Source organism: Lactuca sativa, chromosome 9, assembly GCF_002870075.4.
Source record: "Lactuca sativa cultivar Salinas chromosome 9, Lsat_Salinas_v11, whole genome shotgun sequence".
Taxonomy (NCBI): Eukaryota; Viridiplantae; Streptophyta; class Magnoliopsida; order Asterales; family Asteraceae; genus Lactuca; species Lactuca sativa.
Window position 1 is genome coordinate 27,476,960 of NC_056631.2, and position 14,163 is coordinate 27,491,122.

The following is a 14,163-nucleotide window of genomic DNA, read 5'->3' on the forward strand; positions in this document are numbered from 1 at the left end:
TATGTTACCGTATAGAATCGATATTGGGTTTATACAAGGTTTTTATTCCGTGACACTAGTTGAAAGAGATTGTATGTAGTGGGATAGCTTGTGGCTCAAAACGATAAGTGTCAATACCATAAATTAAGTTTTATTACACTTAGTTAATATCATGACACGACTGAAAGAGGTTTATTAACTTACATAAAACAAGTTATTTATATAAACCTCTTTGTTTTTATACGAAAACACCATAGTTATGTGGAAGGAGTTCGCTAACTGATTAAGTGTCGGTTCCCAAATTAAGTAAGATAATACTCAAATAATACTACAACATGACTTTTCAAAGTTTATAAATTTGAAACTTATGAGTTTTACAGGTAAACTATATAAATGCTTGTATAATGTTTCAAAAGTAAATTTGGATATTTAATGTTTTCAAAAAGAGTGATATGGCTTTCTTTTATATAAATTGGTATTCAAAATCTTTATATAAAAAACATTTTTGGTCATGAGAAACGTAAATATTTGTTCTAAATTTGATTTACTTATATATTCAACAAATGGTTATATTTGGATTTGAGAAAACGATATCTTTAAATGAGTCAAAATACACTTTTAAAACTCGTTTATTTTTAAACTTTTGATAAAAAGATACGTATTTATAAAAGCTAGTCAACCAAAGAAATTTTATAAAACACTTTTGATTATAAAAGTACTTTGTGTCAAAACATGTATAGCTCACCAACATTTTTATTGACGTATCTTAATGCATGTATTCTTAGGTTATTTAGCAGGTCGAAAGTGTTCACTCAGAAGACTCTCCGTTATTTTTATTACACCTTTTTAAACGTCGTTTGGTAGGCATGTGTCGTGAATTAGCGATAGTTCTTTTCGATGCAATTTCTATTTCAGTAATAATAGAAGATTATATTTGTATTGTTCAATGTATGTTCAATAACCTTGATCACTGATTTACGTGGGGCACCTCGGCGTTTCCACCGGCGGCCGGGGGTGTGACATCATAGAATCACCCATCTCCATGGACTATACCTCTTTTCCTATATCCAACAGCAACCCAAGGTATTCAAATGGGTCTTTTCGGCCCTACTCCACATCCCCAAGCCCGACAACAATAGTCTATATATACCTTCTTTCCCATATCCAACATCATTGGTTGGGATTGTTTTCGCCACGATTATAATTTGGATGGGTCTCTTGAAAGATATAAGGATCATCTTGTCATTAATGAATCTCAAGAAGTTTCTATTGATCGTGATTAAAATTTTAGTCCCATGGTTAAACTAGCCATCATACGCACTGTTCTAAGCCTAACGTTGAGTCGACAGTGGCCAATTCACCAACTTGATGTTAAAAACGACTTTCTTCATTGGAATCTTAAAGAAACAATTTACATGCATCAACGACCAGGATTTGTTGATTTCTCTTTTCTTGGTTATGTGTACAAGCTACACAAATCCTTGTATGGTTTAAAACAAGCGCCATGAGCTTAGTACCAACAATTTGCGCAATATCTACTCAACATCGGTTTTGTGCGTAGCAAGAGTGATAATTTCATCTGTATTTTTAGACGAAATAATGAGTACGCATATCTCTTGGTTTACCTTAATAATATCGTGCTCACGACTTCATAATCCAAAATTAAGGCCTTCATCATCTCCTCTCTCAAATTCATATTTGACATGAATAGCCTTGGCAAACTAACATATCTTGGGCATCTCGATTACTTATTCAAAGTGTGGTATGTTTTTATTTCAACAAACATATGCAAATGAAATTCTCAAACACACTAAAATGGAAAACTACAAACGTATTGCAACACCAGTTGATACAAACTCCAAGCTTAGTGCCTCTGCCGACAATCCAGGCGTTGATACTTCTCACTATCGCCAGCTAACCGGAGCCTTCCAATATTTGACTTTTACTCGGCCTTACATAGCGTATGCTGTCCAACAAAATTTTATTTTCATGCATACGCCTAGAGGGCCACATCTTAATGCCTTAAAACTGATCACGTGGTACTTAAAAGGCATTATGCATCCCAACTACATCTATACTCTTCTACACCATCTCAACTTATTACTTACACTGATGTTGATTGGGGAGGGTGCCCTGATAGTCAACGTTCCACATCTAAATATTATGTCTTTAAGTGATAATTTGATCTCTTGGTCTGTCATGTGACAAGCTACTCTATCTCGCTTGAGTGTTGAAGCAGAATATCGGGGCGTTGCTAACGTGGTCGTTGAAGCTTGTTGGTTGCGAAATCTACTTCTTGAACTTCACACACCTTTAAAGACCACTAATTTGGTTTATTGTGATAACGTTTATGCAGTCTACCTTTCCGTCAATCCAATTCAACATCAACACGCAAATCACATTGAAATGAATGTATATTTTGTTCGTGACAAGGTCACTCTTGGACATATTCGGGTTCTTCATGATATCTTCATCAAATGTTTACCATGACAGTTGTTATTAGTCGTTTTTAGTCTGCAAACGCAGTTTGAGCATTCGTCTTATTAGAAAATATTACCATATATTTTATTGTATTTATCTTTTCCTTCGTTTTAGGAATTATCATGTATTATAATACTAGTTGTAAGACTCATATATTACATGAGTTAATTTAAAAAAATTATATATAAATGTCTAAATATTTAAAAACTTTGGATTTATAAGAAAATAAGAAAAATAATGAATTATTAAAATTGATTTTTTTTATCTTTTAAATTTAAATAAATAAACAAAATAAACTAATGAACTTTAATTTGAGAATTTTGAAATAAGAAGGTAAATCCACTAATAAAATTGATATTCATTTATTACTATATTTATTGTAATTATTATATTAAAATATTATGTGGAATTTATCAAAATAGAAAAACTTATAAAATGACATGTAGAAAAAAATTAATTTAAAATAACCACAAAATGATATTTGATAAATTGAATGAAAATGTGACATGTAACAAAAGAAAAGAAAAACCTCTATTTATTATAGTAGATACATTTAAAGAGAAGGTAGTCAAATTCACTTTGTATTAGTCATAAACAGGTGATTTTTTTTTCACATAATATAATTATATTATAAAACAGACATTAGAAGTTAAACAAGTGAAACTTAACGTGACAAAGTATTATTATTTTAATAAATATCAAGAGTTGGATAATGATAACTAGAGGGGTTACCCGCGCGTTGCGCGGGGCAGAATGTGTTTGTTTTCTGAGACGAATAAAGAAGTACATTGCATAAATTGGTATCCAAGTTAAAGTATGTTGCTATTCTGTGTAATTTCCCATCGTCTGCTTTTATTTTCTGCAAAAAAAATAAGATTGCAATTAAAATTTATATTCATCTACTTTCTTAATCAACTTTATGATAGTCAAACATTCAAAAATAGCCTGTGTCGACTATAAGTTTGACACATGACATGATAAAAGAAGTGTTAATAGTTGCTGCTTGTAATTTTTATATAATCCAGTGCACATTTTCAATACTGTCTTCCTAGATATAAAAAAAAATACATATTGTGATACTCCTATTCAATTGAAATAAAAATTTAAGGAATTGATAAACAAATCAATTACAACAGTACATGTGGTCATTTCCGAAAAGAAAAAAAAATGTTAAGCTCATGTAACGACAATAATGGTGAAAGTTAAAAGGGTAAATTATAACTTGTATTGCATTTTTTTATTTACATAAAACTAAACATTTCATTAAAATGCCCCCAAATCTCATAGCTACTCGTTTTACTCAAATTTATTTTTGGTTCCAAGAATCGTTTGGAAGGGGTATTTGAGTAATTTTAATGTTTAAATTCAAAGGCCAAAGGATTTTCTGGAATCTGGATTCCACTGTAATTTATTCCATATGTAAGATTGGAGTGGAACTAAATGCATGGAATCTGGAAAAATAAGTATGGAGTAAGAATTATTATGCGTCAACTGTCACAGAATACTTAACTGCCAGCAGCTGTGAGGTGTGTGCGCCACCCGGGCGCAATATTTTTACACTATTGTCCACCATAATAAGAAATGGAAATTAAAAAGCAATACTTCTTCCATTTGAGCTACCTACAAAAAGTTGACTATAAAACCGATAGATGAAACGGAAAAAAATTCACGATAATAAACAACAAACAATCGTACTGTATGCCATGGTAGCTTCCAATAACAGTGTCATGATCTTTAATACTATCTTAGAACCACCCACAAATGGAAATTCTAGTATAATATCATTAAAAATATGCAATGCTTCCTAGTCTACCTTTAAGGGGTGCCTATGTAAAGTTTATAAAAATTTAGAAAATACAATGTAATGCTTGTTTAAAAGTAAAATCCTATTTATCTAATGTCAGGTACAATTGATTAGTATCCCTAGAGTAACAAATCTAATTTAAGTAACAATTTACTCATTTTAGTTTGTGTACTATTAACGTTGGTCATGAAGACAAATCTAATTAAAGATCCTTAAAGTTTCTTTGAACGGTCCGAGAAGTGGGATTTTTAGAAAGGTAAAATAGGAATGATGGATCAATTAACTTTCATTTTCATATGGATAATAATTAATTTTTGAAAGTGACGATCACAAAATTAAAGCAATAAATTGCTGCTGTTACCTTCTCTTCAATCTCAACAAACCTTCAATACTTTGAAATTCACCTCTGTGTTTCTGCAACAGAAAAAATCAAATGAATGCATACATCCAACTTCCTACAAAAGAGAAAACAGAGTTTAAATCTAATCAAAAAACAAATACTAAACCGCGTCCTTGCACGGCTCGGCTCGTTCTTCTGTAGGTTATATATTTACTTATGCGGTTTGTCTTGCCTCTATCTTCCCGGGACTCCTGCGGGCTAGAGAGATGGACACCCACTTGAAATACCTTACATGTATTGGATGAAAGGTCCTAACTCCTAGCAAAGTCATTCTTCACTGTTTTTCCCCTTACCCTTGCCTATATTAACCTAAAACACCAGCAGACACTTCTATGGATCTGACCTTTTTCAAAATCTGATTGACGTACCGGTCCCTACCAATAAAAAATGTAAAAAAAAGCTAAATTTTCATTTTTGGATTCTGAGCATTTTAACAAACAATTGGCGGGTATAGGAAGTAACCAAAGTTAATTTACCTCAGTAAGCAGTAGGAATCTTGCTTGGGTTCGAAATTAAAAAAAAAAAAAAAAAATTGTTGTGCTCAAGGTGGAACCGGTGCTTTCATCCTCTTTCCCGTCTTCTACTGTCAATATCCGCCTCTCAATCGATATGTATTTGTCGATTTGACAAGGAAAAATTGATTAGGCCTAACAGTAAAATGGTATGAAACAGGGATTAGTAGCCTGTAATATTTGAAGCAGACATTGTTTCTAAATCTAAGTAGCGAGTGTTATATTAAAATCACCTTCATACTTACCTGATTTTTTGAAGGGCACAACCAAGGCTTCATTCATGACGCTCATCCGAAGAACACGATAAGAAATGATCATCATCTTCAACATTAGGCACCAAAAGAGGGAAATAAAAGAGTAAAAAAACGTAAATGATGTTAGCATACATGATCTGACCTAAAAAGCGGACCATGATGGTTTTAGCTCCGTCTAATAATCCTTGGTTCTGTAGTTCAAAGTATCGTATGGAAGGATAGTTTCAGATGCTAAAGATTCATTTCATCAATGATAGTCTTCATGAAATCTTTGGGGGCACAACCGATGTAACCTAAATCACACTTAAAAAAATTGACTTCCAATTTAAGTGTATCGTATGTATAAAAATTGAAATCATTGGAGGGCCTCCCCACATACCTGATGCGTTGCTTCCCCACCTGACTCGAACTCATATGCCGAATGAGTTGGACGGACTGAGTTGTTGTCGTCGAAAGAAATTGGAGGATCTGTGGAAGACGCAACATCAAGGAAAATCGAGTTTGGAAGATAGAGAGCATTAGAAACAATCAAATGATACCTATAGGGTGCAATTAGGGGAAGCAGCAGGAACATGAAGCGAGTTTCGAGAAGTCGATGCCATCAACATGGCGGAACATGACAGGGTTGGTATCTCATTCAAAAAACCTTGATGTCGCCTCCACCCAAGCCACCCCTGCGAAAGCCTCTTCAATGAACACAAAATACATACGCGATTAGAAAGAATAGTGGGATGGGGAAAGAGAATAGAAAGGGATTTCATCGGGGAGGCTGTGGAAATTTCCAGAAACAAACACGTGTTGAACGTCTGTCCAGCACAGCACACCACCGACCCAGCTATAAGATACCTAGAGAGAGCAAATTGTAATTGGAAGAAAGAAGTGGGGCAATTTTGAAAGCCGAAACACAATTCACAATACAGAAAAAAAAAAATAGGGACCAGTTTTGTCAAAGAAGACGTTTTTTAACATTTATACAATAATACAGGGACCATTGTTGCCAAATCTCCTGCAGTTTACTGTTCTTTTTTTTCACAATCTTAATATATATATATTAATGAGAAAAAAACAAAAGAATAAGTGGAGCTTTTGTAAAAAGTAAGGTGGAGTTTCTGTGACCATCCTTTTGATTTCAAAAGGGAATATCACCCATCACCCCACCCTTGGTGATATCAAACGTGACAACAAGGCATTGCCTATAAACCACAATTACATACTTGTACTTTATACATGCAAAATTGTACCTTCTTGCTTAAACGGTAAAACTCTATATATGATTTATAGAGGTGACAATGGATGGATTGGTTTCGGTTTCAACTTATTTAATAACTGTGTTGAAAATTTCAATTCAATCCAATTCAACCTATTTATTTAAATAGTTTGATATTTTCAATCCAATCTAACCTTTTAGATAAATGGGTTGTCATCGGGTTGACTTGTTTATATGGTTTCCGAGCCAACCTATTAAATAAATTGGTTAAACTTAGGTTAATCTATTTAAAAATCAATTAAATAAATTATATAATTAAATATTATATCACTTAAATTATAAAATTTAAATAAAACTTCATAATTATGACAAAAGCACGATCATAATTCATAAATACAAATAAATTGTTCAAATAACGTTAAAAATGTTTAGTTTCACAGTGATTTTGGAAAATGAACAGTATTATTAGCGCTAAAAAAGGATGAAAATTAGAATTGAATTTTATTAAACAAATAATAATAATGCAACATTATAATTTACAAATTAATATTTTCATTAATACATGATAATATTCAAATACTTATTAAATTATATATATATATATATATATATATATATATATATATATATATATATATATATTAAAGTTAAATAGGTTTACGGATTGATAATTTTGACCAAACCTAACCTATTTAATTAAATGGGTTAGACTGGTTGACTCATTTAAGTTAAATGGGTTGAAAATCTCAATCCAACCCGTTAATTTTAGGTTGGGTTTTGGTTGGGATGACAGGTTTGATCGATTTTTGCTAGCTCTAATGATTTATGTTCCCTTGTTTTGTACTTAATGATAGAATTTAGAGGGACAACTTTATATAATAAGTATAACTCTATGCATTCGTCAATGAGGTTTTGATTACATGATTTTTCTCAAATGCTTTATAAAGTTTAGACATTCTAATCTAGATACCTGATGACATGACCGGAGACTTTGAATAAAAATAATTTTTGTTCTTAAAAATTTAATGAAGTTCCGAAAAAATGTTATTTTCTTTGTCCCAAAATTATTGTCTACAAAAAACAGACAGATTAAGGAAACATTAATTATCATTAACTTTATTAAATAAAATGACAATTATATCTCTTTATTGCATTTAATTTTATGGTAGTTGCATTTAATTACATTTTAGTTTAACTAATAATGAAGGGTATTTTGGTAAAATTGATATTTATTTTTAGAAGTGGACAATTATTTTGGAACAAATCAAAAAAAACATAAACTATTAATTTGGGACGGAAGGAGTAAGTTTTTTGTTCAAACATCCTAATTTATAGTAACTCTTAAGCCTTAGTAATTGTAAATGAAAAAAAAGAAACAGAAACTCTAAAATAATTTCCAAAAACTGCATAAAAATCAATGATAAATTCAAGATTTAAACCCATGTGTGTTTAACTTAATTGACGTGATAAAATGAAAACGGGTCAAAAAAGATTAGTTATGGTATACTATACCAATTTAATTGATGTGATAAAATAAACGGATCAAAAGGTTTGATTATTGGATGCTATTCTTTGTAATATCAACAATACAATATTCATTTGTATAAAAAACGCAAAAAAAAAAAAATAATAAAATTTTTGCTAGTCAATTTCTTAACGACGAATTTCATATTGAAAAACAATCTATAGTTATATGGTTGCTAAAACTATCTATTACCAAAAGAATAAAAGAATTAATAATTGAATTAAGTTAGTTTTAATTCTTTAATATAAATTATAGGTACAATCGTATACTTATAAAATATATAAATTACCAATAGTAGAATATAATATAATAATTACGTAAGATTTTTTGATTGATTTATTAAAACACTAGTTTATAACCCGTGGAAACCACGGTTAAAAAGTTAATTAAACTTTCATAGTGAGAACTCAAAATTATTAAACAATTATTTTAAATAAATTATTAATTAAGAGATATTTTTTAATTATATAAAATTATAATTGTTAATTTAAATAAATATGTAAATTTATATCACCTTATAATTTGTATTATTTTAATTTTAATGTTGTTAATTGAATGTAATTAGAGTGTGAAATTTAAAATTTGAAATAGAAAAATTAATAGGTTGACAAATGACATACATTAATTAGGAGGTCTAATAGGGTGCCACATGACAATAAAAATGTATTAATTAGGATGCTTAATATGATAACACATGTCAAAAAGAGATTAAAAGTATTCTTTTATTAGAATAGGGATGACAAAGTTGTAAATTATAAAACCAATTAGAAAACAATATCACCTACTTACAAGTTAAAAACTATATAAAACTAACAACTTGAAAGTTGAAACTTATAACTATATGAGAGGTGCTCATGTAGGATGTAGCCCTATAACATATCACCATTACACATATTATAGTGGGTAAACAATCCGTTATAACATTAAAAAAGTGTCATATCATATATCACAACAACTATGATGTTATAATACTATTGTAAAAATTGATCACCAATCATCATGTTATAACAATCATTAATTTTTATATCATTTTTTTTAATAATAATAAAAAAATAATTTAATATAACATGTTATCTAAATAAAACATAATATTTAAATTACGCATAACATTTAAATTAAAAAAAAAACAAAAAACATTCCACGACCAAAAAAATACAATAAGTTTAAAAAATAAAACTATACTCCTAATTGCCTAAATGTTTTTCTCCGATCTTCGCTTTCATCACTCGTAGCAGGTCCATATCTTCTTGTGATACACTTTCCTCATTAGACCTAAAAATTGACCACTCATTTGTCATATCTTCTCTATCGTGTCGCTCCCTCTCCTCCCTCGCTTGCCTATGAAAGAAATCCAAGTGCTTATGTCGCAACTCATTTTTTTCATTTTGTAGTCAATTGTGTTTGTCGAACTTCGCTTCGATTTCCGCTATATGCTTTGTTTTCCATTCAACGTCCTTCATATGTTTTGCAGCACACTTTGCTTTTGTCGAATCCTATGGTGATATTTGAGAGGATAATAGGTTAAAATAATTTTCGTACCCAACGAATCCGAAAATGAAAGGTTTTGCTTGGTTGTGAGTTTGGGTTTGGTGGAGGGATGTTTGGGTTTTGTTATTAAAAAATAATGTTATATATATATATATATATATATATATATATATATATGACCATCTGTGAACAGTAATACATGTCGGCGTTCGAATTTTCTCTCGTTGCAATATGTCATAACGCAGACGAGAGATACGTTAACATTTAAGAAGCAAGAGGGGTTATGTGCTCCTCGAGTCCTCGTTACAACGTTGTTGTGGATGTATGACTGATTCTGGACCAATCATTTTAGTTATTTTAAGAAAGTAATTAATGCATATTAAATGCTGAAGATGTAATTAATACCTATTATATCTTCAACATGTAATATGCATTAATTACTTTCTTAAAATAACTAAAATGATTGGTCCAGAATCAGTCATACATGCACACTATAGATAGTGAAAACAAAATAACATAACCCATATATATATATATATATATATATATATATATATATATATATATATATATATTTATATGACCATTTGTGAACAGTAATACATGTCGGCGTTCGAATTTTCTCCCGTTGCAATATGTCATAACGCAGACGAGAGATACGTTAACATTTAAGAAGCAAGAGGGGTTATGTGCTCCTCGAGTCCTTGTTACAACGTTGTTGTGGAGGTGCCACGTTGGCCTTCCACGCCATTTTGGTGCCCATACCCCCCAAACACAAAATTATTTAATTTTTTTTGTTTTTAGGGGTGTTTGTTTATTTAATTATTTTTACTTATCGTTTTAATTGATATACACATGTGTTAATAGTGTAGGCTCGCCACTAATAAAAATGGGGCAATAGACTTGTTGTCTCGGGTTGTATATGCACCATTGTTATTTTTGAAGGGTATACCATTTTAAAAGTGAAGCTTATGAATTCAAATTTGAGTTTTAAACTTAAATCTATTATAATTATATCTTATGTTTTAAGGATCAGAATATATCATACATATTTATAAAGCTAATATTTTTTCTTGAATCTCATGCATTTGAAACCCTATTTTTTAACTTTCTCAAACCACATTCATTTGAAACCCCCTTTTTTAACTAATGCAACTCAAAAGTTTTCTCAATTATGATTTAACACTCAAAATTTTATAACTTATATTATGTTTAATTAGCATTTAGTGAAAAGTTTACTATAAAAAGGTCAATCTTTTGTGTCTTTTGTGTTATATAAAATCTTACATGTAAGAAGGATTTGAAGATATTGTGATTCAAAAGTTTTCATATAGTTGAAGTATTCACGAACCAAATATGATGATTTGAAGAAATGAGTTATGTCGCATCGATGGTAATTGTAATATGATTTTTTCTTTCAACCAAAACAAGTGAAACTTTTCTATTCTTTCTTTATATTCAGGTTCTCATTTGATCTTTATATGTGAGGTGTGTGTATTACTCAATCTTGAATGTGACTCTCCAAACATTAATGTTTTGCTTGGAATATCTTTCTGATTCGTCTTTTTCAAGAAAAATATTTTGATTGCAGGTTAGTGAAGAATTATCATCAAGTTTCTATGGTTGAATGGTGTTAAATGAAAAAAAAAGATTCATAAAATGGATATAGGTTTTTTTGTTTGAGCAAAGTTGAAGAATGTTAGTTTTTTCTTTTGATTTAAATGTATGTTTATGTAACATCTTTATTTATATATTCAACCACCCAATGCTCTTATTTATTTGATTTTAGTTTTTCTATTTTGATTATGTTTATTTTGTATTATTTTTTTTGTTGGGTTATCCTACACAACATATTTAAAAGACAATATTTACAAGATAACATAATTTTGAACATTTGATATGTAATTATGATAGACTTATCATGATATGTTTTTCATATGAAAGTAATTTATCCATATTACTACGACAATAATTACATATGACATTTACGGATATATATATATATATATATATATATATATATATATATATATATATATATATATATATTATATTTGTTTAACATGTTTATGCACCTATGTATGTTATAAATTTATAATTAAATATCTTTATGTTTAATAATTGAAGGGATTAAAATGATGCATCAAAACCAATTATTTAGACGAATATAATAATAATAATAATAGTAATAATAATAATAATAATAATAATAATAATAATAATAATAATAATAATAATACATTTCTAAGTACAACATTCATTTGAAACTCACACTACAACTCAAGAGTTTTCTAATTTATGTATATTTATCAGTTACAACTCAAGAGTTTTTAACTTATGATTATTAATTAGTAATCACTAATAACTTTTTATTTTCCTTTCTTTTATAAGGTTGTAAAGTTTTGTTCATTAAAAACATTAATGTATTTGAAGAGATTTGTGATTTAAATATGAAGAATTAATATAAATGTTATAATAGATGTTTTAGTGTTTTTATGTTATTAAAAGTTATAGTATTTATTTTTCATATTTTTTATTATCCGTTGTATATATATATATATATATATATATATATATATATATATATATATATATATATATATATATATATCCTTTTTAATACAAATGTTATAATAGATGTTTTTCTATTTTTATATTACTAAAAGTTGCAGTTCATATTTTTGTTCAAACCTTTTGTTACCCGTTATATTATCATTCATTTGATATATAATTTACACAATTGTAAATGATTTATAAAATTATCAAATAATTGTATATATATATCACAATGACTTAAAAATTAAACTATAATGTTTAATAAAACTAATATGTTAACTATATGTTTGCTTTACTACTAACAATTTGCTTCAAAGTAGACATATTAAATAATAATTTGGTAAAAGTAATTATTTTAACTATATAATTCTATTCTCGCGCAACGCGCGAGGATTCGCCTAGTTCCGATATATAAGGAACATTGAAATGATTTTATCAGAATATATCTTCATCGTAAACAAAGAAAAAGAAGATGAAGAATTTACATCTACTTCGATTCTTGCGGGGAAGAAAAAGAAAATGAAGAGATAATTGATAACATGATAAAAGGTATTCTTGTATAATCTTTTTGCAATTAAAAAAAAATTCATAACTAAGTGATGGAGCTAAGATAAGAAAAGAAAAGCATAGCTTCTAACAACATTGTACATCCACACATCCGTTACATACAAAAAAATCCTAACATAAAATCATCTAAAATAGGTTAGATTATATCTTAGAGCATCCACAATACATAGTTTAATGAGAGAGTTAAATGGGGTGACATGCCTAATTAGCATTCAATGGATTAAATTCTATAATTATGGAATGTCATGTTGACATTCAATGGACATAGAGTTCAATGACCATTGAACTCTTCAATATGAAAAAGGAAACCTTTTAACTATTAAAAATATACTAGGTGTGAGACCTATGTATTACATGAATTTATTTAAAAAAAATTAAATATGAAATTTTAACAATTTGAAAAGTTTGAATTTATAAGAAAAACGAGAAAAATTTTGAATTATTAAAATTAATGAGGATTTAAAACATTGAATATATTATATATATAAAATTTTTCTAATAAATACCTTACATATTAAATGTGGAATTTTAATTTAATAAAATAAAAAATATAATAAAATAACAAGTGGAAAATAGAAAATTCAAAAATTCTGGAAAATATCATGTTTCCAAATTAAGGAGGAGATGATATGTGACAAAAAGATTTTGATTTATTAGGTAGGATTTCATTGAACTCTATTTAGTTTGATGCATTGTAAAAATTAATATAGAGTTGTATAGTAAGTAAAATGATGATTTGTCAATCCATTAAACTCTAATAAGTTTAATGCATTGTGGATGTCCTTAGGCTAATTTCAATTTAAGGTGTAATATAAAGATCAAGGTTTAGTTCATTAGTTCATATATACTAGCTTAAGCAATTGGTGGTGACCGAAACCTTCATTGATAATCGTCGAACCATCTTTAAATCCAAATCTAAGAAAAAATATTAAAATCAAAAAACCAAAAATTTAGAAAAACATTCCAACTTGCAAAAGCTTGATCCCCCACTTGAAAAAGCAAAGATTCAAAAAATCATTATACTTTGTTAGTTCTTTTGGGTTACAAAGAGTCGGAACAAGTGGATTGAATTTAGTCTCTTTCAGTTTAGATTTATATATTTACTAGACGAATTCTCGCGCGTTGCGCAGCACAAGTTAAAAATATATTGTTAAAATATAGTTTTCAGACACCTTTTAGTTAATTTGATTCATCAATTTAGGTTCTTTTATTATTATTATTATTATTATATTTAATGTTTTCCTTTTAACTATGTTAAAAAATATATATTGAATTTTTTTAAACATTATTTGATATTTTACTTTAGGTTCTAGATTTTTCACTAAAATTTTAAGCTTATTTGATATATTAATATAGGTTATTTATTTAACGATATATTGAAGTTAACAAA

General features: G+C 28.5%; 1 long non-coding RNA gene across 5 annotated transcripts; it reads right to left on the bottom strand.

Moving 5' to 3' along the window:
- Positions 1 to 3,118: 3,118 nt before the first annotated feature.
- Positions 3,119 to 6,359, bottom strand: LOC111902213 (uncharacterized). 5 transcript variants are annotated; one of them, XR_006186870.2, is made up of 8 exons: positions 5,970 to 6,352; positions 5,810 to 5,898; positions 5,422 to 5,723; positions 5,141 to 5,311; positions 4,771 to 5,038; positions 4,626 to 4,678; positions 3,971 to 4,080; positions 3,119 to 3,319 (listed from the first exon to the last, which is right to left on the bottom strand). It is a non-coding gene; the product is annotated as an uncharacterized LOC111902213 (long non-coding RNA). The 5 variants fall into 5 exon arrangements; XR_002853708.3 differs by having other exon boundaries at positions 4,626 to 5,064; positions 5,970 to 6,359; XR_002853707.3 differs by having other exon boundaries at positions 3,971 to 4,094; positions 4,626 to 5,038; positions 5,970 to 6,353.
- Positions 6,360 to 14,163: the final 7,804 nt, after the last annotated feature.